Source organism: Theropithecus gelada, chromosome 12 (assembly GCF_003255815.1).
Source record: "Theropithecus gelada isolate Dixy chromosome 12, Tgel_1.0, whole genome shotgun sequence".
Taxonomy (NCBI): Eukaryota; Metazoa; Chordata; class Mammalia; order Primates; family Cercopithecidae; genus Theropithecus; species Theropithecus gelada.
Window position 1 is genome coordinate 22,686,947 of NC_037680.1, and position 26,827 is coordinate 22,713,773.

General features: G+C 37.3%; 1 protein-coding gene across 1 annotated transcript in view; it reads left to right on the top strand.

Annotated features, from left to right (window-relative positions):
- The window catches only part of ARHGAP15 (Rho GTPase activating protein 15), a 630,382-nt gene that overhangs the window by 424,811 nt on the left and 178,744 nt on the right, over positions 1-26,827 (top strand). The window lies entirely within an intron of this gene.

Sequence of the window (26,827 nt, forward strand, 5' to 3'; positions counted from 1 at the left end):
TATGTTGATGAATGAACCAATGAATGATGGAAAATGTGAAAGTCAAAATAACAGATAATAGAAAAAATATATAGTAGGTAAGAAAAAAATTAGGACATGCATATGCTATCAAAGAGTTGTGAATTAAAACAATGAGATATCACTGCACATCTGTTAGAATGGCTGAAATACTGACAACACCAAATGCTGCCTAAGATGTGGAGCAACAGGAACTCTCATTCATTGCTGGTGGAAATGAAAAATGATTCAATCACTTTGGAAGAAAATTTGGCAGTTTCTTATGAAAATAAATGTATTTTTATCATATGATCCAGTACTTCTTGGTACTTACCCAAATGAGTTTAAAACTCATGAACACAAAAAAACCTACATACAAATATTTACAGCAACTTTTTTCATAATTGGCAAAACTAGGATGCAACTAAGATGTCCTTCAGTAGGTGCAGGGACAAACCAACCAGAATACATCCATACAATGGAATATTATTCAGGGATGAAAAGAAATGAGCTTTCAAGCCATGAAAAGACTTAGAGTAATCTGAATGCATATGCTGAGTAAAAGAAGCCAGTGTGAAAACACATGATTCCAACAATATAACATTCGGGGTAAAGGAAAACTACAGAGAGTGAAAGATGAGTGGAAACAGTGAGACGGGTTTGGGGGAAAGAGGGAGAGATGAATAGGTGAGCACAGGAGATTTTGAGGGCAAACAATTCTGTATGATGCCATAATTACGCATACATGTCATTACACATTTGTCAAAACCCATAAAATGCAACACAAAGAGTGAATCCTTATGTAAATTATAATATTTACTTAATAATAATGTATTGATATTGGCTTATCAATTATAACAATCTACCCCATTAATGCAAGATGCTATTAATAGGGAAAACTTTTGGAAGGGTGAGGAGATATAAGTTAACTCTCTGTACTTTCTGCTCAATTATTCTGTAACCTTAAAACTGCTCTAGAAATGTATATTAATTCAAAAAATAAAAATTAAAAATTAGAAAATGAAAAACAAGAAGACCGAAACATCTTAAGTTGGTGTTATTGACAGCTCATAGATTTTAAAATCATACAGATGAGGTAGAACTTAGACTCTCTCCTTGTATCCTTGGTATCTTAACCTCCCTATGCCTCTGTTCCCTATCAGGAAAAACAGTGGGGGGATGCCTTGGGAACATTTGGGAAAATTAAATTGAATAACATCTACAACACTTAGGAATGTGACAGACTCATGTTAGTTCTCCTTTTACTTAAAAACAGTCAAGAGTGTCTTCAGAAGAACTCCAAATCCTAAATCCTTGTACTCTAGCTTCCCGCTTAGCTTCTATAATAGCTGGCTTCAGGTTCTCTGAATGTTTTTCATAATACATTTAATATATAAACTGTACTCCCACATTTCCATACTGTTGTGTTTTTTAATGTCTTTACATATGCTCTTCCCTTTACTTTCAATATCCTCCTATCTTTTCTTTCTCATCCCACATACACAAGCATCCAGCCTGGTAGATTTCTTCTTTTTCTTCAAGGCCCAGATTATAGTAATTTCATTCAAGAAGCCTCCAGTTAGATTTCTTCTCTGTTCCCCTTACACTGAATAGCTGAATTTACAGTAGTACATTCACATCTAACTTTTAAAATTCCATCTATTATAAGACCCATAGATTTAATGCCAACTTTTGGAAAGGATATAATCAAATGTACTCAGTGATTGTATTTCAGAAACATTAAAATTTGTAAGTCTTGGAATCAAAAAATAGGATACTGGCTGAAATGTCTGTCTCTTTCACAAATCTCTAAAAAGGTAGAACTTGAATCATACTTGTATCTTTTCCCATTAACCAGTTCTAGCCTTGGTGTTTCCATACAAGGAGCTCCTCATAAAGGGAGTTTTTAATTAATATTTGTTGAACAATGTACGTGAGTGTTGCAGGTAGGAGAAGTATTAAAACTGGAGAGCATTCAGTTCTCCAGCAATTCATCTTGGTTTGAACCAGTTTTTTAAATGTTGATTGTAATACTTTTGGCCACTTGCCACGTGACTCTTGCTTCTAAGAATCTCTATAACTGAGAATCTCCACAGCTCTGCTTGTTCACTAATGCAATTCTTTGTCTTTCACAATTACTGTCTTTCCTGGGCAAAACACAGAACTAAACTTTACCTCATTCATTTATATTATTTCCATTTAACTGAATCAGAGTGCCCCCTCTGTGGGTAAAATTTGGATAAAATAGCCCTAGCCTCATATTCATTCTAGCTTATAATCAGCTAAAATCATTTTTATAATACAGTTTATGCTGAAACGATATCCTGATTGGGATTCTAGACAGCTGGGCAACACATTTCTTCTACAAAGAAGAAATCTCAAAACAGAAGCCATGCTAGAAACAAACACTAGTTGCATTTCCTGCCTTTAAAAAAAATTATGCTCAGTAGTTTGAAAAGGCAAAGAAAAAAATCTGCAATGAAAATATGAAATCTGTCCATCTCATCTTTTGCAATCCAAACTTCAGTGTACTCTGAGGCTATGTAACCGCTCATGTTTCCATGAGAATTGACAATGTAAAGCTGGACAGAGGCCTGCGTTGGTATCTGGTAGCACAGAATTGTCAGTAAACTGTCTCCCTGGTTTATAGCACTGTCAGAATGCAACATACTCAACACAAATTATGCTTCATTAGGACCTTTGATACTGGTAACTTTGTCCAAGTAGTGTTATGGAGTTTTTTGAATTAGATGATAAGTGAAATGGATATACCAACCCCTTTCAAAATTTGCTAATCAGATTATCCTTTGAATGTGTTTTCTGGACTGGCCCCACAACCTTGTTGCTAATGCCATACCTTCCCCTCCATCTGGACCAGGACTCTAATAGTAGAGCTGACTTGAAAATAATCAGTGCTGGGTGCAAAGAGATTGTAAGTGTACATGTGGCCCTCTGTGGCCCTCTCTCTGTGTGTCTCTGTGTGTCTAATAGAATAAAATGGCAATGCAGGGAAAATTCCATGAAAAGCATAAAGTGCTATGTAAAGGCAGTGCATCATTTTTGCAGTCTAAGATGAAACATAAATGATTTTTGGCATATCTGCCTTGTATTAACATACTTTATTCCCCTTTATTCACCTTGCACATGTTTCTTTTCTAGAAGGTTCTAAATACACATTTTTAAACAAGTAAGCCCTGCCCACTGTTAGACTAGACAAATAAAAACTGATTTTTGAGATTTTCAAGACAGATGAATTGCAATTTATGTATTTCACTAATTTTCTTGAATTCTACAATCATCAGCAATTCTAAATACACCAGTTGAATAACTCAATTTGTTTTGGTTTTCTGTTTGACTTACTAAATCAGGGGGAATTAGATACCCTTATTATACTTCCAGTTCAGATGACATGTAAGTTATATTCAAAGTGTTCACTTTTGAAAAGCATTTCCTAATTATAACTAGTAATGATGATAATAGTAATTATTATGAAAGTAAGCAGCATTTTCATAATTTATTATTTGCCAGGCACCGTCCTAAGCACTTTATTTATATAATTTAATTTAATCCTTTCTTCCATCCCATAGAGTAGGTAGTATTATTATTCCCGTTTTACAGCTGTAAAACCTGAAGTTCAGATATTAAATAATGTCCTAAGGTCATATAACATATAAGTGAAGGAGCTAAGACTAGATCCCAGATCTGTCTGACTCAGAGCCTATGATGCAAACCACCGCCATCATTCTGCATTTCCAATTCATCAGCTGTTGATTATCTCTTTATAAAAGCAGAGATTAGTCTTTTCGTGCTACGCACGCTCATTCATGACTTTCCTTTACACCCCGCCTCTTGTGTTGGTTAGTGACGCGTACTACCGTTGGAGTTTTGCTAAAATTGTTCAAGAGCTGTTTGGAGAAACGCCAAACATCACAGTTATGAAGAAGCCTGGCATTGCCATTCTCTGTATGGCTTTATGTATCTATGTTTGGCCCAAGAAACTACTTTAACACACTATTCTGTTGCAGCCTTTGGGAAAGGGATCGAGGATTCTCGATTTACTGGGCTGTTGGTGCGCTTGTGAGCAGTGCTCTGCCCTGTTTGTTGAATTTGGTGACAGCTTTCAGTGACATTTTGCTGATACAGCTCTTCTGCTTTGTGAAGGCATCCCCAAAGAAAACTGGTCCATGACCTTAGATGTCAACCTGTCATCAGCCTGTGACATTGCGTTGATTCTTCAGAATGATCTGTGACCTCCTTACAGTTTTCTTGCATGGGGGGTACTTTGCAAAGGACAGACTTCAGCATAGAGGATGCTGCATGTCTTAAGAACTTTTGACAGAAAGTCTTGGAAATTCCCCCAGGCTAAATTCCCCCTCCTTCCCACATTGACACTTGGGTTTGAGCTGCCCATCTATGCCTTAGGCTTATTGCCCAAACTACAAATTCAGTTCAGACTCACTTGGTATAACTTAGACAACCTCTTTCACCCTTTGAAAAAGGGACAAGAGAGATTGCCTTTCTTTTTGGAAAAATCTTGCTATGAACCTTCCCGAGCCCTTGAGCCAATGGGAGAGCTATGAAGCATTGCTGGAAGAACTGACTGGGAATTTTTCAGATGGGTGTCTCTTAGTACACTGTTACAAATATTCTCTCTGTTTTCCTGAACTGAAGAAAACTACTTCTTACCAGGATTTTAGACATGTTTTTCTTTTATCTTTTTCTCTCTCTCTCTCTCTTTTTTTTTTTTTTTTTTTTTTTTTTTTTTTGAGAGGGTGTCTCGGTCTGTCACCCAGCCTGGAGTGCAGTGGCGCGATCTCCGCTCACACTGCAACCTCCGCCTTCCGGGTTCACGCCATTCTCCTGCCTCAGCCTCCAGAGTAGCTGGGATTACAGGCGCCCGCCACCGTGCTCGGCTAATATTTGTATTTTTAGTAGAGACAGGGTTTCACCATGTCTCAAACTCCTGACCTCAAGTGATCCGCCCGCTTCGGCATCCCAAAGTGCTGGGATTACAGGCGTGAGCCACTGCGCCCGGCCGACATGTTTTTCATTTGTAGAAACAAAATTTAAAGAAAAACTGTTAAGGAAAACCTTCTCTACTTTTGCAAACAAGGAGGAACAAAGTATACAAATGCTATAAATCTACATGATCAAGAATCTTGTTTCAGTGTGTGTGAGCGCACACACGCGCGTGCATTTGTTTTAAATGAGAGGATTTTTTTCATTAATTTATAGTCTTGTAGATATCTTTATCTACCTAGATTTTATTGGCATAATAATCCAAATTAGATATTGACTTAAAGAGATGAATGTGCTTAGTTTAAACATGCTAAGAATAAGCTCCGTTGAAAAAAACTATTAGAAAAACAATTTTGTTTACCAACTGTACCTAAACTACTTTAATATAGATTTGTACCTTAAAGCAAAGCCAAGCATCAACTTTAGTAGCTATCCCTGTGCTTTTCATATTATTGGCAGCATCAAAAATTGAATAAAAGCAAGAGAAAGTGAGAAAGAATGTGAACAATTGGCAGTTTCATCATGAAATAAGCAATTGGATGAAACAGAAAAAGATCTGAAAAAGGATTTCAAATTTCTGTTCTTATAAAATAGCCCTTGTATCAAGTCCATTCATTTTTCTATTAAGTAAGTTTATATTGCCCTCTTATTATTTTTAAAACGAAGTATTTCCTTAAGCCTACTCTACTCTCACTGCCAACCACAGCAACAACAAAACAAACTGTGTTATTTGCTTTATTCCATTCCACAGGGTGGCTTTTTGGTAAGTTGAATCATTGATATTGCACCTTTTTGGCTTTCATGTGACAAGATTATCTTTTAACAATGATTTATTTTTCCCATTAAAGTTGAAAAGATCACTTGATCATAAAAGAGCCAGACTCTAACATCGTTCAGGGCTTTGGAAACTTTCTTAGCCCTCATTTTTCAGCTACATTGAGTCAGGGAGCTCAAAGACTATTGATGAAGCATGTATTGTTTTCTAGCTGCTTAAGAAAACGTATTGGCATTAGTAAATAATGCTGAACACAGAGGTCAAAAGAGCAAGTTAGTTGTGTTCATGCACATTTATATAGTTTCTGAGTTTTACATTATAGTACAAAAGTAAGTTTATGAATCCTGATAGTCTCCAAGACACACAAATCCTGGCTACTTATTTTAAAGCAAAGCTATACCACACATTTACTGTGGATTGTGTCTTCTAATTCATTACATACCAAGCAATAAGGAGCTGACCTAATGCTGTTGTGAAACAAAGGCAGAGACCATCTAAGGGGGAAAAGCACCAGATAAAAGTTGAAGGATCGACCTATTTATCTTGATTCTGAACTATTTGAAAGCCTACTAGAAACTATTTTAACCCCTTTAAATCACAAACTTCATTTCCAAAATGGGAATAATGGAAATGTGAGGACTTTAAAAACTGAATCAGCCAGGGGATAGTTATTATTAACTTTAAGATGACAAGTAGATAGATGAAATCAAATCAATATTACATTTTCTTGGTAATAGCATGATACCAAATATTTATAATCAAATATGGTTTTTGCCTTCCACATGATTGAATTTTCCTTGTTAATTGGAAGAAAAACCAAATAAAACTTTGGAAACTCTTTACTATCCAGTGTTTGAAATCATTACTAGCCAAATTCATAGGCCTTCTGAATTCTTGGACACAAAAGAGATAATTTCATCTTGTCAATATGTTTTGGGGATGTTCTAAGTTGCAAAGAATAGCTTCACACTCATTGGAGAAGGAGAGTGAAATCTACTGAAATTTTAACTATTAATTCAGTTGTGGCTTTTCCATATAGACTTGGCTAGAGTCTAGAAATTAAATTAGTCAGAGTTATGTAACTACTAATCCCCAAGAAAAATCCCTAAGATATTTACAAAATTCCATCATGATCATCACCATCATCATCATCACAAATCATGGCCATAACCATCAAAATTAGTAAGTAGTTATTAAAAGCCTCATAGGAAAACACACCATGCTTGCTTCTGCTCTAACAACACTGTAGCACTGGTTCCCAGCCTTGACTGCATATCAGAATTGTATTGCATATCTCCTGCTGCCTAACCATATTACTGCCAACTTAGCTACCTAAAGCAATACAAATTTATTATCTCACAGTTTCTGTGGGTCAGAAGTCTGGGCACAGCTTAGCTGAATCCTCTGCAAGGCTGCAAAATCAAGGTGTCAGCCATAGGCAGGTTCTCATCTAGACGCTCAACTGAGGATAGGTCTGCTTCCAGGTTTACATGGTCATTGGCAAGATTGAGTTCCTTGTGGGTTATTGGACTGAAGGCCTCAATCCATCATTGGTTGTTGGCCAAAAGCCTTATGGACCATCTCACAACATGGCAGCTGCCCTCATCAAAGCAGCAAGGGAGAGACAGATTATTAGTACAGCAGAAGTTTTAATCCCATGTAACATAATCATGAAGGTTACATTCCATCACCTTTGCTACCTACTGTTGGTTACAAGCAAGTCACAATTCCCACCTTACATCCTAGGGGAGGGGACTACACAAGGCATAAACACAAGAAAGTGGGGATAATGGGGGGTCATCTTAGAACCTGACTGCCATAAGAATCAAGTGGTAGAGCTTTTCAAAAATAAATATTTTTGAAGCTCATTCATTAAAAATTCCAATGTAAAAAGTTTGCACTTTGAGCTATAAGTAAGTGTTTTAAAAGAAAAACTCCCCAGATAAGTAGAGTGCATAGCCAGGTTTGGAAACTCCCTGCACAGTGGCAAGTTAGTTTTATTCTGGTTCTCTAGTGGAGATGTGACTTACCAAGACATAACATGTACAAGATTTTCATTTGAAAAAAAGCAGAAATAGACCATGAATACCTGTTTCGATAACCAATTTTCTAGTGACGGGAAATCTTCTCTTTGGCTATTGATTAATATAAAAATGTTGACAAACTTTTATGAACTGCTTCATTATATAACTAAAAACTACCATGGATATATTATGTATGTTTTAGTATGATTAAAATTACGCATTTTACCATAACAATCCTTTTCCAATGTTGTGAGTTCTGAAATGAAAATAAAAGGTGCTTTACCTAATCATTTGCTAACAAAACCAAGGGGTAAATAATATTGAAAAATGTAATACAATTATGTCATTGCTGATAATAGGAGCATTTAATCGAGAATCTACTATATGACAGGTACTCAAAGTTAGAGTTATCTCTGACCCTCATAAATGTTTTCAAGGTAGATAAACTTTGTTATTCACATTCTTCGCATAGGAAATTATACTTTAGAAAAATTAAATAACTCTTCTAAGGCTACAAAATTAATACAGTATTGAAGCCAGGAGTTGAATCTATTTTAAACTTACTCCCAAAAATATATTGCCTGGTGGCTGGATTCAATTTGCTATGGGGAAGGGGGCAGAGAGATGCTATCTTATTTTTAACATTAAGGAATCCCAAATCACTTGTTCTCATTATAATACTATATTTTCTGGGTGTTCAGCCTCTATAAGAAAAAAAATCCATTTTAAATTACCCTTTTAATAAATAACCCCCAAATGCTTTGGGGATTATTAAGAGTAGAAAACTTGATTCATTTTTGTATCTCCAGCATACCAAAGTGCTTGCCACTTTGAATGTATGAAATAAAGGTTTGCGTCTACAAAATAAGAGAATGATGAACATCTTATACAAGCCAACTCTATATAAGATAACTTCACTGGTACATTATGTTTGGTTCCATTTTCTCAGCAAATAAAACTCAAGCTATATTTTACATTATGTTTTCTCCCAGACGCCTATAAGGTAGCACTTAATTTTAGACTGGATAAAAGAAATGAATAGTGAAGGATCCCATATCCCCATTTTCTGTATCAACAAAACAAAGCTTGAGGCGAGATAACTTACTGTCCCTCAACATGGTATGTTATTAGTAATCGAACATGTCAGTCATGATATCGGAAATAGTGGTATAACTTGGCATGCTATCTTAGTCCTCCAAAATGTTGGAAATACTTAGGGTTAGATAAATAACAATGAAGCCATACTGCTCTTGCTAACCCCCAGGCCCTGAATTTTGAAAGCATGTCTTTTGTTTTTGTTTTCACACAAGGATCCCTGTTGCTGGTAATTACAGCTTTAGTGACTCACATATATTTATATAGCACCTCTTTTCCAAGGTGCCCCATGTACTTTGGAAACATTTCCTAACAAAAGTGTGCTGTAGAAAAAAACTATTCTCATCTCCTTAAAGCTGTTCCTGAAAAGGAAAGTAACAGTTGCAGAGATGGGAAGAAATTTTTTTCAGGTCCCCAAGCACAACGTGAAGATAAATATTCAAAGTTAACAAATTCAGGGCTAAAGCGAGATTCAAACTAAGGTCTGAATGACTTAGAACCACACAGACTCTATTATGCCTTCATGTGTATGGACCCACTGGAGAGGTGGCGGCAGATAGCCTTATCTGCTTCTCGATTCTCTGAGGGTCCCAGGATTAATAGATGATATAGAGATGAGCTCCATAATATAAGATTTTGGCTTTTACATCATTCATTTGACAGATGCTTAAAGAACTCCTACTAGATGCCAGGCAGTACGTGGGACACCGGAAATACAGCAGTGACTAGGACAAGTGACCTTTCCATTCACATGGAGCCTCCATGTGCATGGGCATTGCAATCTATCAGCTAAGAACCCTGGTGATGGTTCAGTGTGAGTTAGTGAGAAAATACTAGGATCTGCAGGCATCCCAGGTCTGCTCCCTCCTCTCTCTCTGACGTCACTGTGTAGCTCTCTCCCCTCCTCATTATTTTTCAACCACCACGGCTTCCTTTCTTCCTCAGATTCATCAAGCTCATCCTCTTTCTGGGGCTTTTGCATTTGCTCCTGCCTACCGGAAGTGACTTTCCCCACAAGATGCCTCCCTCTCCACAGTTAGGTCACCTTCTCAGGAAGCCCTTTCCTGAATAATGCGTCTGAGACATGCCTTCACCGCACCCACACCCAGCTACTACCTTTCCCAGTATCGTGTTTTCCTTTCTTCAGAGCACATGCTTTCTAAAAGTGCCTTGCTGCTTTTTTTTTTTTTTTTTTTTTTTTTTTTGAGACTGAGTCTCGCTCTGTCGTCCAGGCTGGAGTGCAGTGGCGCCATCTCCGTTCACTGCAAGCTCCGCCTCCTGGGTTCACGCCATTCTCCCACCTCAGCCTCCCGAGTAGCTGGAACTACAGGCGCCCGCCACCACACCCGGCTAATTTTTTGTATTTTGAGTAGAGACGGGGTTTCACTGTGTTAGCCAGGATGGTCTGGATCTCCTGACCTCGTGATCTGCCCAATTCAGCCTCCCAAAGTGCTGGGATTACAGGCGTGAACCACCGTGCCTGGCCCCACCTTGCTTCTTTATCACCTCAGTGCTTGCCTTCTTCCTCCACACTGTGGCATCTATGTAAGCAAGACCTTCCCTGTCTTGGACTCCTCAGTATCCCTAGCTCTTAACTGTGCCTTCAAATAAAAGCTTTTTTGATATGAATGAATCTAACAAACAAGTACATTAATGAGTCATGTTGGGCCACCAGCAAAGGATAGGCTCTTATCGAAAAGTAGGCTTTAGCTCTCAGGACCACAACCCAGACCCAGGAAAATATACAGCCCCAAAAAGAATATCTTCAGAATTTGAGAGTTGCCGTCTAATCAGTCCAGTGAAAGATGTTCCTCTTCCCAATCCTCACCACCCACCTCTGCCTGAACTCACTATCCACCCGCCCAACATGGAATACATTGGACAGACAGGAAGAAGAGGGGGAAGCTTCCAGGCTTGGAAGATCAGAGCCAGCCCTGCCAGCCTTGTCCTTTAGGCCAAAAAAGACTGCCAAAGCAACGGAGGACCCCCAAGCCCAGGTGATACTAAAGCCACATTTAGGGTCTTATGTGAATTATATGAATTTCCATGGTGTAATCCCTTTCAGTGAGGTGGTTTGCTGCCAAGTCCCTGTCAGCCCCATATCTCACCATACCTCATCTTCTGTTTGCCAGAGAACACCTCTGGCTCAAATTACAAGTGGATGTCCTGGTCTTGCTATAGCTCCAATGAAGTAATATAAACTGCAAAATAGAAGAATCAGGAAAGGAGGGAAATTAGCTAAGGGTATAAAATAAGGCCTAAATGCTGGTAAAACTGGCTAGTCATATGTAGAAAGCTGAAACTGGATCTCTTCCTTACACCTTATACAAAAATTAATTCAAGATGGATTAAAGACTTAAGTGTTAGATGTAAAACCATAAAACCTTGGAAGAAAACCTACCATTCAGGACATAGGCATGGGCAAAGACTTCATGACTAAAACACCAAAAGCAATGGCAACAAAAGCCAAAATTGACAAATGGGATCTAATTAAACTAAGGAGCTTCTGCATGATGAAAGAAACTACCATCAGAGTGAACAGGCAACATACAGAATGGGAGAAAATTTTTGCAATCTACCCATCTGACAAAGGGCAAATCTCCAGAATCTACAAAGAACTTAAACAAATTTACAAGAAAAAACCTCATCAAAAAGTGGGCAAAGAATATGAACAGACACTTCTCAAAAGAAGACATTCATGCAGCCAACAAACATATGAAAAAATGCTCATCATCGCTGGTCATCAGAGAAATGCAAATCAAAATCACAACGAGACAACATCTCACACCAGTTAGAATGGCGATCATTAAAAAGTCAGGAAACAACAGGTGCTGGAGAGGATGTGGAGAAATAGGTACGCTTTTACACTGTTGGTGGGACTGTAAACTAGTTCAACCATTGTGGAAGACAGTGTGGCAATTCCTCAAGGATCTAGAGCTAGAAATGCCATTTGACCCAGTGATCCCATTACTGGGTATATACCCAAAGGATTATAAATTATGCTACTATAAAGACACATGCACATGTATGTTTATTGCGGCACTATTCACATTATTGTGAATTGGACTTTGGTATCCAAGTCCAAAGACTTGGAACCAACCCAAATGTCCATCAATGATAGGATTAAGAAAATGTGGCACATATACACCGTGGAATACTATGCAGCCATAAAAAAGGATGAATTCATGTCCTTTGCAGGGACATGGATGAAGCTGCAAACCATCATTCTGAGCAAACTATCGCAAGGACAGAAAACCAAACACCACATGTTCTCACTCTTAGGTAGGAACTGAACAACGAGAACACTTGGTCACAGGGTGGGGAACATCACACACCCGGGCCTGTCATGGGGTGGGGAACAGGGGGAGGGATAGCACTGGGAGAAATACCTAATGTAAACGACAGGTTGATGGGTGCAGCGAGCCAGCATGGCACATGTATACTTATGTAACGAGCCTGCACGTTGTGCACATGTACTCTTGAACTTAAAGTATAATAATTTTTTTAAAAAGGCCTAAAACATTGGCCTAAAGGAAGACTTCAAATGGGGATTTATTCATTCATAAGTATTTCTTGAAAACCTTTTGTGAACCAGGCTCTTTTCTGGGTACCAAAGAGAGCCTTGGAAAATCAGGCTCTGGTGGATCACCCATTTTGGTGTCAAGAGATACGTAATAAATATACAAGATAATTTCAGATGGTATCAGAAATTATAATCAAGGTTATGATGTAATAGAGAATGACAGATGGAGACGGGTGAGGTGGCCCTTGATTAGATGACCTGAAAAATTCTCTTTGAGGAGGAGCCATTTGAATAGACCCTTGATCTGATAGGAAGCAGGGAGGCATGGAGAGATGTGGGGGGAGTGCAAAGCAGAGAAACTGGTTCTGGGGAATGAGGGCTTCTGTGAGATCAGGACACACAGAAGGCCAGAGGGATGGGCAAAGCCAGGTCAGGTAGACCTTGCCAATCATGATTAGAAGCTTGGCTTTTATTCTAAGCTCAATGGAAGGTCAGTGAGGTGTAGGGCAGCAGTAAGCAGAAAATTAGCTGAACTTATTTATTTGTTTTTAAATTATTCCATTGGCTAAGAGAATGAATTGTAGGGGGAAAGAGTAGATGCAGGGTACCAATTAGAAGGTTGTTACAGTAGCACAGTCAAGCTATAATAATGGCGACTGATTTATATGAGGGAAAACTTCATATTCTACTTGTCTTATTTTCCATAGGCCTTTTAAACCATTTCCTTTAAGCAATAAAGTGTAGAAAGAAGAGTGGCCCAGGAGTTAGAAAGCCTAGGTCAATTTCCATGTCACCTCTTAATAATTGTGTTGTCTTGCCCAAGTCATTTGACCTCCCCAGGTCCATTTTATTATCTTTAAAGCAAGAATATCTTTTCTTTTAAGATGAGTCAATCCCATGATGTAATGAATCTGTTACAATGGAAACTGCTATACCATGTGGAAGTTATATCTAAATGTGTCCTTAGGTTTTTCCTAACGAAAAAACCTATTGTGATATAATGAAGTATAACATTTTTTAAAGGAAAGAATATTTTATAAAGAAAGGACTTCTCTCAATTTCTTCTTGGATTATTTAAATGTCACTCAAATTTTCCTTGGAACCACCACCCCCACAAGCCACAAGAATCATTCCTCATTTTAAAACCTATGTTTACAGCTTCAACTACTCAATTTACAATAATCTCATATTGTGTATGACGTTATATATCACTAGTGAAAATCACATACTTATAACTTATCTACTCAACACACTAAACATTTCTTAAAGGCAGAGTTCATATCTTTTAAATCTGTCTCTCCTACTTTACCCAGAAGAATATCTTGCACTTGTAGAAGCACTACACATTTTAATTTATTGATTGATTCCATCCAGAGTTGGACCATTTTTCTATTAAAGAAGGTGAGGAATTTTGCACATGCTAGAGGTCAGTCTCAAAGTGAACAATTTTTCACTGCGTACTATTGAACTCAGTTCCAAAAACAATAGCAAGAAACACATAAAATGTTAGCATTAGGTATTGGTGATTTTTATTGTCTTCTTTTTTCAAAACACCTTCCCAATTTCCTGTAATTTATACATATTTATTATGAAAACAAATACTAAAAGAAGAAAAGAAAAGATATGTCTTGTTTCAAACAGGTCAATCCTTTTTTTAACAGAGTAGAATTTACAGAACATACCAAGAGAATGTCAGTACTTGAGTTCTCTAAAGCAGGGGTTTCCAACCCCTGGGCCAGAGGCCAGTACCAGTCCATGATTTGTTAGGAACCTGGCAGCACAGTAGGAGGTGAGTGGCAGGTGAGAGAGCATTACCTCCTGAGCTCCACCTCTTGTCAGATTAGCAGTGGCATTAGTTTCTCATAGGAGTACAAACCCTACTGCAAAGTGCACATGGGAGGCATCTAGGTTGCATGCTCTTTATGAGAATCTAATGCCTAATGATCTGTCACTGTCTCCCATAACCCCCAAATGGGAGTGTTTAGTTGCAGGAAAAAAAAAAACTTGAGATTCTCATTGATTCTACATTATGGTGAGCATGTAATAATAATAGAAATAAAGTGTACAATAAATGCAATGTGCTTGAATCATCCTGAAGACATACTCTTCCCCTTACACTCTGTGAAAAAATTGTCTTCCACCAAACTGGTCCCTGGTGCCAAAATGGTTGGGGACTACTGCTCTAAAGCACTTGAAATGCTATTTCACTAAATCTTTGTAAGAAAGCTACCCACTTTATAGATGAACTAAAGTCCCTATGAGTTTAAATGAGTTGCTAAGAGTTGCATTTGTTCATTCAGCTGAGATTTTGAGAAGGCATTATGTGTTTCCTGGTAATTTAGAGAGAAGGTGGCATTAAAGCCCAGCCATAGTCTCCTAATGTCCATGGGATTCTAAAAAGCCCATGGAATAATTCCCCTTAAATAGCAGCAGGTATTGGTGGCATTTGCCTTTCTTGCTGTTTCACCATCTTCTCATCCTTTATACTTCTCTAGATTGTTCATCTTTTTGTGGTCTCCTCACTCCCTGGCTACATTTTTCCTGAGCAAGTACCCTGCTCCCTCTTGTTAGTCTATGACTTTCATGTCTGGCAACCATAAGGGGCTCACTCACCATTATCTGCTTAGGATGTTGGAATTCAATCGCCCATCAGTCCTGGGGGCTAGGGTATGTATGCATATTATTATTTGATAGGTCCCAGCAGAACAGTCTTTCAGAGCAAGATGCACATCATCAGTGGTTTTGCTGACAGATGAGCTCACCTCCTTAACACAGATCTCATGATTCTTGGCATAAATCTCAACAGGAATTAGCTGCTGTTTCCACTGTGTTCCCATAGCATGTTGTCCCTGCGTTTCAGTACTGGTTTTAGTCTATTTCATATGCCACATCTCTCCTTTTCCTGACTGTTAGATGCTGGAGACTGAGCTATCTTTCAGTTTCCTCTGGTTTTCTCCCTATGCCCATCATGTGCCATCTTCATTGCAGGCTTTCAGGAAAGCTGTGCCTGCCAGATCATCTTATTTCTGGTTGCCAAAATACTCAGCATTATACTTCTACCCCACAGAGATCTACCTGACTTAAAACCATCACCCACCTGTGTATGCCTTTGGAGCCTTCATATCACCCCTGTCCTCACCCCTGACACCTGTAAGACACTGAGTCTTATTGAGCCCACTTTCTCCACAGCCATATTCCATGCACACAGCCGTCTTCCCCATTCCTGTCTCCCTCTCCCTTTCCCTTCTCCTGTTCTCAGCGTTATCATCCCCATCTCTCAAGAGTCCACTCAGACTTTCTAAGGTGATCATTTGTTCATCTGAGTACAGTAGGTCATGCTTCCTGCTACCCCTGTGAATATAAGGTAAGAGACCTCATATAATCAGGTAACTAGTGAGGATTTCCACTCTCTACATAAGGTGTTTTCAACAGTAATGTTGACTCACCTCAAATCACACCACTTAGACAACTATAAAGCCAGGCTTACCTGGAATTTTCTTTTTCTGACTCCTGAAACTCTTGTCTCTGTCATATGTTTATTTTTACTTCTGAATTAATACAGTCATCCTGAATCCTAAATCCACGTGTGATTTCTGAAACCACTACTCTCACTACTAATCTAGTTAAGTAGGAATCCCCCCTAAATAAAAATTTTAAAAGATAAAACATACAACCAAAACACAAAGGGCCATATTGAGAACCATGCAAAGCACTTTAAAAGTGGTAAAAGATACTAGCTAGATAAATTAAAATCTCTAGATTACAAAAATGGAAATTCACAAATTAAAAAAATACCTCTAGATACCTTTATATCTGTTTCTTCATTTATTCCATCTTGTGTGTTTATAGAAGAAACAATATTCAGGTACTTTTCATTTTACTGGGATAAGAAATGGAAATGCTAACTACAGTGTAGCTTCATGACTCAAAAGTCTGTAACTGGTATTAATGAACTTTTAAAATGCTAATTTTAATGCTTACTCCAACAGAAAGATGCCTTAAAGCAAAACCTCACATTTCTTATCTGCTAAAAGCAATGTGTTTTGCATCCCTTACAAAATAAAATGGTTGAAATAAGGTTTTTAAAGGGCTTAAAGTTTCAAGGACTTCTCTTGTTCTTCTAGAGAAAAGAAATTTATAAAATCGCATCCATTAATGGTCCCTCTGCTAGAAAATGAAAATACTCCCAAATATGTTCCACTCTAGGAAAATCAAAAATAACATGTAAACTACAAATATGTTAGCCAATTCGGAATATTTATTAACTAAATAATTTAATAATAAAGAAAATGCCTACTTGATTAATTGTTACAGAGAAAAAATTACAATAAAACTGTCTTGATCAGTGCTTTGCAGAAGCACCATTACTGTCTGTGCAGTTGTTTAACAAGGATTTAATTGGAAAGATAAGTGAATGCACATTTAAAAGTATTGTTAATTTGCTTTATAATCACCCCATCCTTCACAGTATTGACAGCACAAGGCACAAACCCCTTTCTGTTTTACAAGTATTATTTTCCATATGTGCACAATAAATTTTGAAGCAGTAATTGGAAATATTATGGGATCCAACATACCTAGTATAGTGGGTTTGGAGGTGCACTCTTCCTTTACAAGAGGTAACCCAGTTCTAGTTGTTGGAAACGAGTAACAAATCTTATTTATTTCCCCATCCATGTTTGTTCAGATGCATATTTGGTCCATTTCTAGAAAAGGTTGCCTCTCTTATATTTTATGTCTAATCAAGATTGGGAGGAGAAAAAAAATCTGAGTCATTTTTAGTCTGTGACTGTTTGTACTACTTACTTGAAAATGTGCATTATCAGTGGAGGTTCTAACCAAGGATGGTTTCCAGACTGTGGCCAAACCAAATCACTTGTATCTGCAAATAGTGGTACCTGAACCTATTAAAGAAGACAAGAAAGGGGGCAAAGAACATCTATGATTGATCTCTACCTCTACAGCCACAACTGACACTCATTCACACACACCCCTTAGAGTTTGGAATCATCTCATCAAAAATCTAATCAGTGTGGTTTGTAAAACAACGTGAGTGTAATGCCTCAGATTTCTAAGAGGTGGCAACCTTGACTACCCAAGTTTCCAATGTACAAAGCCCAGAGACCTTCTTTATTGTTGTAAGAGCTTAGGGCTACTTTGGAAGCAGGTCATTTGCTCAGTCCAGTGGATAGAGAATGTTAGAGTGCCTTGTCTATTGACTGATTCTCAAGGAGCCACAATCTTTAGGATTTATTTCAAAAGAAAAAAGATATGAAAATATGAGCCTCTTCTTGAAAATGGTGAACCGTTAATTAAACCTATTTTGAAGGCAACAGTTGTTCAACTCCTCTCTATTGATAAAGGCTGCCCACTTGGTTATGATGAGCAGGGAGTGTCCCCAAAGTGTCTCATACCAGCGACAGTAAAAGCATGAAAAAATATAGGGAACATGCTAAATATCCCCTCGGCCATGCTCCCATTAGCTAGAATTGGTAGAAATATTTTCAGGTTTGGTTAACTATAGATTTCTTTTTTCCTGTAGACAGCAAACACTTCAACTATACAAGCTTAGAAATATCTTTTGAGGAAAATTTTCATTAGAATCCTTTGCAGTGTAAACCTCTTTGCCCTCTTGATAAAATGTGTTACTTTATGTATTGTCATGGGAGCAATTATTTTTATCTTTAGTTTGACTATGCCTCCAAATCTTTAAACTTCTCACATTTACATGTACTATTTACATTAGTTTTTTATGCTTACACATATATACACATATATGTGTGTGTATATATATATATATATATATATATACACTTGGTGATTGACTAGATGGTTGACTAGATATGTGTGTGTGTGTGTATATATATGTGTGTGTGTATATATATATAGAGAGAGAGAGTTTCACATTTCTAGAGATTTTCCAATAAATGCTAATATTTGATCACTAATACCAACTCGCAAATCACATAACTCTATTTCTTCATTCTGACATATGTATATATATATTTCTCCAGTGAAAATTCTTATGTGCCGAGTTTCACTCTCCCTATATGTGTAAGTACTTGTATGTTGTAAAAACTGTGCACAGACACACATATGTGTACACTTTAAAGATTCATTTTACTACTTTTTCAAATTTCTCCATCGGAGGCGTGGATTTTAAAACTGTTTATCTCTGGTGAAAATGTCTTTGGGACCAAGACCTTTATATGCCCCATTTCAACTAGACAGAGCTGAGACTGGTGCAATAATGAAACGTCCAGCTGTCCTTTAATTAACTAAAATGAGGAAAATGTAATGTTTTGATGAGAGAACCAGGATTCTGTGAGGGATAATGGGAAGACTATATGTTTCTGTGCCTTCCTGCATATGACACAGCCATGGGGTGCAGGAAAGAAAGGAGGCATTTTTATGCCCCAGTAGGGGGAGCTTTCTTTTCCCTACTGTAAGGACAGCATGGTGCATGTGTTTAAACACGCCATCCTAAAATGCAGACTTTTCATTTTCATTTTGCAAGTGGGAAATTTCACTATGTGATGGGCACATTACTCTTCTTAGCGACACATTTTGTGCAAACTCATTTGGGAAAGAATAGGAAATTTAGAATACTGCCTTCATATTTCTTCTGGAAATGTTAGCCTGAATCCATTATTTCCAAACCTGATGAGGATTACAGTTCATTTGTATTTCACAGCAACCCATATTGTATTCTGTTTTGTGAAGTAAATAAGAGATGATACCGTTCTAATAGTGCCTGTATTTTGCTTTCCATGTTAATAGTCTTATTCTGGGGGCAAAAGGGAAGGAAAAAGGCAGAGAGTGGAATACTCAATTTAGCCTTCTCTAGATGGAAGGAATGTGTTATTCTGACAAAGAAGTGCCCTGAATTATTTTATAAATAATCTAAACTGGAGGAGGTGGAACACAAACTCACTTAGGTCACTGAGTATATCCATATTCAAATGATATTATAAAAAGCACTGTTCATTAACACCCAAATCTCTATCTCTTATTTAACTACGTTTAAAATACTCATGGACTAACCTGATTTGACAGCAGTGTAGGTGGATGCTTATGTGCCACTGAAGGGAATTCTTTACAAAATAATTTCCCACCAGCATTTCACTGTGCCTGAGATGCCACAATTAGAAAATCAATTCATTGGCTGAGGCAGGAAAGACAAATAATTTCACCTCTTATACTAAATACAATTGTTTCTTGGTCACTGACTAGATGGTTGTGTTAAGAAGGATACTGAAGCATTGTCCTAAATAAGTGAGAAAGAGTTCTGTAACCCATCCATAATGGATCACATTAATAATGTATGGCACAGATATTATTTAAAAAGAAAAAAAAAATACCGAGTGCATGAATATGCCCACCATGCACTTTATGTTTTCGGTTTAAGATACTGGATTAAGAAAAATTGACTATTATACAAATAACATATGAGGCTTACACTTTATCGACATAATCATGAACATAAATCTTTTAATCTGGTAGGATATCATATAGCCTAGCATACCTTTGACGGAATACAGCAAAGAACAGGAAATATTGGAAGAATCAGAAGAAGGGAGGATTATATGATAAAGAAAAAGGAACTCAGTGGGAGTTGAGTTAGATTAAAAAGCCACATTTTACTTAACAATTTTACCACCTCTTTTTCACCCACTGACTAAATTTCTTTCTTGATACAAAGTATGACTAGACCACTTTGGTTGACTCTAGTTCATATATTGAGGTTATTTCTATTGGAATGAAAGGAAATCCAAAACAATCCTCCATTGAAGAAATGTCCCAGCCCAATTAATGATTTTTGCTGATGATCATATAGACTACCTTTCTGTCTACAAAGCTGTCATCAAACTATAGCTAAAACTAATCATCCTAATTGCAAATAACTTGAAAATAAAAGCAAATCACTTGAAATAGAGAACATCTACAATGAAATGTATAAGCAAAGTCTTCCCACTTTACCTTCACTTACTTTGGGCTCAGGTTGGTGAGATTTATTTTCATTAAGACAAATTCTTAGGCCCTGAAAAAAAATAGATGAAACCTACCATTTGCACCACATTTCAGTATTTGATTTAAGTCATCTGTTGACTTTGAACATGCTCGTATACCATTCCTTATATGAGTTAAAATGTAATCCCCTTCACTGGGGACTGTAAAGAAATGTTGACTTTCGATTTCTTTACATATTTGATCTTTTACTATATGAGAATGCTGCAGTTGGAAAACTCAGCACCATTAGGGAAACAAAGCAGAAAATAAAACATACAAGTGAATCAGTTAGGACTCTTCTGATTTTAAGGAACAAAAAAAAATAACCAAAGGATTTTTTTTCCTTTATGTAACTGGAAAAATCAGGAAATGATGCAGCTTCAAGCATAACTAAATTCTGAAGCTTAAACAGCAGTCTCTCAGTCTCTCAGCTCTGCTGTCCTCCCTGTTGACTTCATACTCAGGCTTTTCATGGTTGTAAAATGACCGCCAGCAGTTCTGGATCAACATGATCCCTGCTTCTAGTCCCTCAGGAAGCTCCTTTCCCAAAGCACCTCACTATTATTAACCAAAATTGTGTTATTAACTCATCCCTGAATCAATCACTTTGGCTAAGGAAATAGAATGGGCTGATTGGCTTAGAACGAGGTAACAAGCCCCCTACATGGAGGTAGAGGGAGATACCCATCCAGAATTCAGGAACTGCCGTAAAAGGAGGGGGATACTCCCCAGAGGAAAGTTTGTACACGATATTCAGAAATAAGATGCTCTCTACAACAACAAAGTGAATTTTTACAGTTAAGACAATAAATGCTATACTGTACAAATCAGAAGAGATGGCAAACCTCACTCAGGCAATTATCTTACTTGCAAGCAGTCTTTGAACATGCTTAAAATTCTTCAGATAAATTAATTTTGCAGGGTTTGGGGAACTTTTAAAAAACATTCAGTAATTGCTTTGGGAGCTGATGTACATAAACCTCGCAGCAATTGATTGGTTCAGGAAAGGGGAAATCATGTCCAAGTTAAATTGGTTTGCTAGCTCAGGTGTAAGTGTGAACCATCACATGTCCTGAGTATTTCATTTATACGTAATCTTTGAAATGTTTTAGGAGCAAAAAACACATGCTTTCAAGTCTTTTAGGCAACCAACATTGAAAAGAAAAGACAAAATTATCATTAAAACTAAGTACATGTTGGCATTCAAGTACCAAGATATTTAATAGAAAATTACAACATGGAGTGTGAAAGAGGAGAGATTTAACTTTCAACAGGCAAAGGTAAATATTGAGAGGGCCAGAATAATGATGTAGAATTATGTAGATGAAAATCTTGTCAAGACCTGATAGCAAACACAGTCCAGCAAAGGGCCAGGGATGCTCTAGACATAAAAAAAAAAAAAAAAAAGAGGGGGGATACTTTTTTGGTAATTTTGGTTATTTTTCATGGTAACCGTGCAGAAGAAGATGCTTTTATTCAATAAGAGAAAACTGTTTACTGTTTTTGTTGTATCAGGGACACATGACAAAGCATTCAAATATGCAAATAATTGCAAACTGATGTATCCAGCAGTTTAAAAATTGAATAAATAATTTAGTTTTTACACATGGGCAACTCTTGCTAAAAACTACAAATCAGAACTCTTCTGTTTGAATCTATTTTATTTTGTTAATAGATGAGCTAATATGATAGGCATTTAATTGTATAATGTATTATTAGCCATTTTCTTTGGCATACCATTAACTTTAAATAGTATTAATATTTAACATTTCATAACACACACTACAAAGTTCTTATTTTTTCCAGCTGAACAGAAAATGTGCATTGATAGTAAATCTCTTCAAAGTGGGTTTTAAGATGCTCAGTATGCAAAACCTGTTCCATTTGTACTGTTTGATCAGAAATACTCAAAATGCCACAGCGTAATAAGGCAAATGCTGTAAGATGACAATGATGCCAAAACTGTATTATGATTGTGTATTCAAATACAATGTATTGCATAATTAAGCATAATTATATAATTTGAATATTTAAGAGAGCATTTAAAATGTGATAGGAAGCATCTAAGTACATCAACTTCTCAGGATGGGTAAATCAGAGAGTGTAAAGTTGCGATTAATATTTGTTACTGAATGGAAAACTAATTCAAACACAAGTTTGCAAGGAGAACACTTGTAGCTGACTCAAAATCATAGGCACTTTGTCTCATCACATTTGAATCTGTTTAAATTTGACTGCCACATTTTTCTGTCCTTGCAAAATGACATTTAGTTAGTTGAGGTAGGGCTCAGTGTTCCTAGGATAGATGTAGGATGCCTAGGATAAATGATGCTCTTTGTTCCATGGATATCAGTTGTGCCCTTAATTCAGACCAGCATTCTCATATAGATGTGCCCATGATTGTGAGGGGAGCTGGTCCAAAAAGAATAAATGGAGCAACTCAAATCCATCCCTGTTTCCAGGAAGACTGCCCAAAGGCTATGCCCCACTTAGTGTAAATCAGCCAGATCTTTTTGTCGAGGGAAGACAGTGCTGATCATGCAACTTCTTAAGTAGAAGATGAAGGTTGATTTCTTGTTAATAAATATTTGGGGGGTATACATTTAAGTGAGCAAGAATTAAGATTCTGAGCTTTTCCAGCCCTCCCTGCACAGAGCTTTTTTTCTCCATTACTAGCACTGAAATATTTGTTTTATTAAGAAAGAACAATGGGAGTTGAATAAAAGTTCTTTTTATTTCTAATTCTCCCTACGTTTTCAATGATGTGAACACAAGCCCAACAGACCAGGCTTATGGCATACTCTAAAATTGGAGTAGAAACTCGAGCAATTTTTTTCTACTTCATTTTATGTAATGGTGACTTAATTAGGGACTAAAGACAGGTGAAAGAAGTTGTCCCAACAAAGAGTATTTAATATGTCACTTTTTTCAGAGATTTTTGCCATTGCAATTAAATAGGAAATGAAAAGACAAAATTTAACTAAAGATTTCCTGTATCTGTTGGTACCAAAGCCAGATAAATTTCTCCAGAGGTCAACATGTTCTCCAGAAGCTGACCACATCCAATTATTTCCAGCCCACGCCCAACATGAATCTTATGCTCCTGCAGGCAAATATAATTATTACAGGCAGAGAATGGTATGTTTATTTCCACCTCGATGACTTGCTGATGACAACAGATTCTGTGTTCTGGATCTCTTTTTTTTTCCTGAAATTCTCTTGCTTAACCCATTTTTCAAAACTCTACTGAGGTTCCAAGTCCTTGTGATGAATTCAGCTCATTTTCTTACTCATCCTTCTTTTAGATGTATTTTTTAAATTTTAATATGCATTTTATAACAATTATTTTAATACCTTAAAATATTTAATATTTTAATACCTTAAAATAAGTTATCCTAGTTTTTTGTTTCCTGTATCATTATAAATATATTAGTACATAATTCTAATTAATATATGTAATTTTCCCTTTATACTAATTCATGCACTTATGCCTTGTCTTCCCAACCAAAACCATCTAGATCCTCATGGATAGGATCATATGTGACTTTTATATTTTTTATCCTCAAGCTGTGCAGAAAAGTGCCTATAAATAATGGATGTTTAATAATGATGGTCTTAATGATAACTAATATATACTGAACACTTCCTATGGGCTAGGTACTGTATGTGCTAAGTTTTGAACAGTAGTATCTTCTGATCATCACAATAATCCCACTTAGCAGGTTCTATTTTTATTCTCATCTTAAGCTAAAGGAATTGAGGTAGAATGTGATCAGTAACTTGATTGCAGGCACAGAATTGGTAACCAGCATCAAACAGGTATGCTTGAACACCGTCCATATTTTCAGGCATACTCAATGGACTAATTAGCTCCACAAAAAGCCAGAAGATGCAAGTGCCAAGTGACATTTATCTCAATATGCCATAAAGGTTAGAGAAGCTGCATTTTTTTATAGTTTCACTTTACAGAGAACTGGGCTCATTGTGGCAAACAAGCAACTTGCTGTGCCAGCTAGTGCATGACTATGTGTCATTGCCCACACTGCAGTCACATGTTGGAGTGCCCTTCCACCCCACAGCCCCACACCCACCTACAAATCTCTTATTCATTCTTCAAAATCAAGCTAATATGTTATCACCTCTCTGAAACTGTCCTTAAATTTCCCAGGCAGAGGCAACCTCTCCTTCTTTCCTCTGGTTTTCCTTCATTTTATCCATGCGTTTGCCATAGCATTTAGTACTGTATAGTCATTTACCTTCTCACTTCGAGAGCTTGAATTCCCTAATAGCAAGTAGGGAGGGCTTGTTACCTTTACCCCTACTGTCTGGCAGAGAGATTAGTACAATGATGTAAATAAATAGGTCTTAAATGAGTTACTGGGAAAAAAATGTAGGTTATACTTGGAATGTAGCTGTCTCAACTCCAGAAATGGCACATTCTGTCCCTGTTCTGTCATCTCCCCCAACTTCCCATCCCCAAAATCTTTGGAAGAGCAAAAACTCTCATCTTCAAAGACAATTCCTTAAAACCTTCCAAGGATTGGAGCTTCTCTTTCACAATCATTTCATTGGTGGGGAGGGTAAAGGGAGGAAGGAAGAGGTCAGTTTCTTTTCCTGAATGACATTATCTCTAAAGACTCTGGAAAGTGGTAAGTGCCATTTAGCACTCTTTTATTTCAAGTGTCTATGATGTGAAGAGTGTTTGCTTCTGCAGACTGAGCAGCCTCATTGGAGTCTAATATTAGACGTAATATAAGATGTGCACGTCTTTCACATTATGAGGCTTTATGTTTCAAACCCCCATACTTTGCCTCTGTGTATTTGACAGCTGCTGTCCTGCAAGGCAATGGCCAGTAAGAGGCATGATTGCACTAAATTGGAAGCATGAGGCAAAAGGGTGTGTTTTTATTAGGGGGGCAGGGAAGAAATTTGAGGGTAGTAGGTTAGAAGAAATCATCCACAGATGCTGATCCCTGTCGGTTAGTGGATGTGATTTCTGAATTGTGGTAATTCCTGTTTCTGTGACAGTTCATCAAAAATCGAGGGCACTACTTTTGAAAATTACCCATGGTTTCATTTCCAAACTAGATGCAGACTCTGTGCTTTTGATTATTAGAATTATTCAACTCACTCTGTGGGGCAATGAGGAGGGGCATTGATAAATCCTGCCCCAACCGATACTCTGTAAGAGATTCGTTACAGAAGCATGAGGTGGCAGAGCAAACTCCATCACTTTTTAACAAGTGTTATCTAAACACACAGTGACAACCGATGAGTGAGCCAAAGTGACAATTTGGAAATTCATTTCTCTCCTTCAGAAAGTCCATGTGGGTTGGGAACAGCAGAACTAAAAGATGTGGAGACAAACTTTTTTCTACTTTTATTGAGCATTTCTAGATGAATTGTGAAAGGCAACTCGGCAGATGTCTATAGGCGTCTCTCTTTCCCCAAAGACTTCTTTTAAAGTCATATAAAACACATCTCATACCAGCTTGCCAATGGGTGAGGAGGAGACAGTACTTCAAAAACTTTTCATGGTTAACACCAGATTGATAGCTCCTTTAGCAAAGCTAAATCTTGAAAGCTGTTTTTCTTTCATTCTCCCAAAACTGGCTCAGGTTGAGTCCCAGTTTTTCTTCAGGGATATGGGAACACTCAGATGGAAACTGTATAGATGGAAAAAGTGTGGAAAGGGAGGGATGAGTGTAGATTGGCTAGGTCTAGTGCAGGAAAATCATTTCTCCACTGGTCGCATGTACAGCTGGCCCCTCTCCTGATCTTGCTAAAGGGGCATATGAGCACCATTGTTAAGAGATGGGGCTGAAAATGTAAGAGGAGTTTCAGAAGAAGTGAGTTGCAGATCCACATAGGAACAGGTCAGGAATTCTTTAAGTGGCCGGTAATATGAGTATCATGCTACCAACACTGAACAGTTTATCACATAAATATAATTGTCTTCTTTGAGAAGAATAATAAAAGCTGACTCCATATGTTACATATTATTTAAAATTGTTCCGGCAAGATGTATTAGTCCCACAGAAGAAGCAATTCTTCTACCAGAGGAATATAATAGCAGTTTTGTTGTATAACATTGTCATTTGTTTAATTTGTTTGTTCCCAGTACTAGTTTTACAGATTTTTACGAACTGTTACTTTTATAGAAAGTTGAGTTACTCATGATGGATATTGCTGGCTTCATAAAGACAAAAATGGGGGGTGGAAGAGGCCAAAAAGGTAGATGGTGTGGATTTCCCTAATGAAATTTGCTTAAGCCAACGCTTCTGAATTCTTAGAGAAACCAAAAATTACTGTAGGGAGTTAGGTTCTGTTTGGGACATTTCTAAGATTTTTGTGTGAGTTTATTTAAACATGATCAAGTTAAAC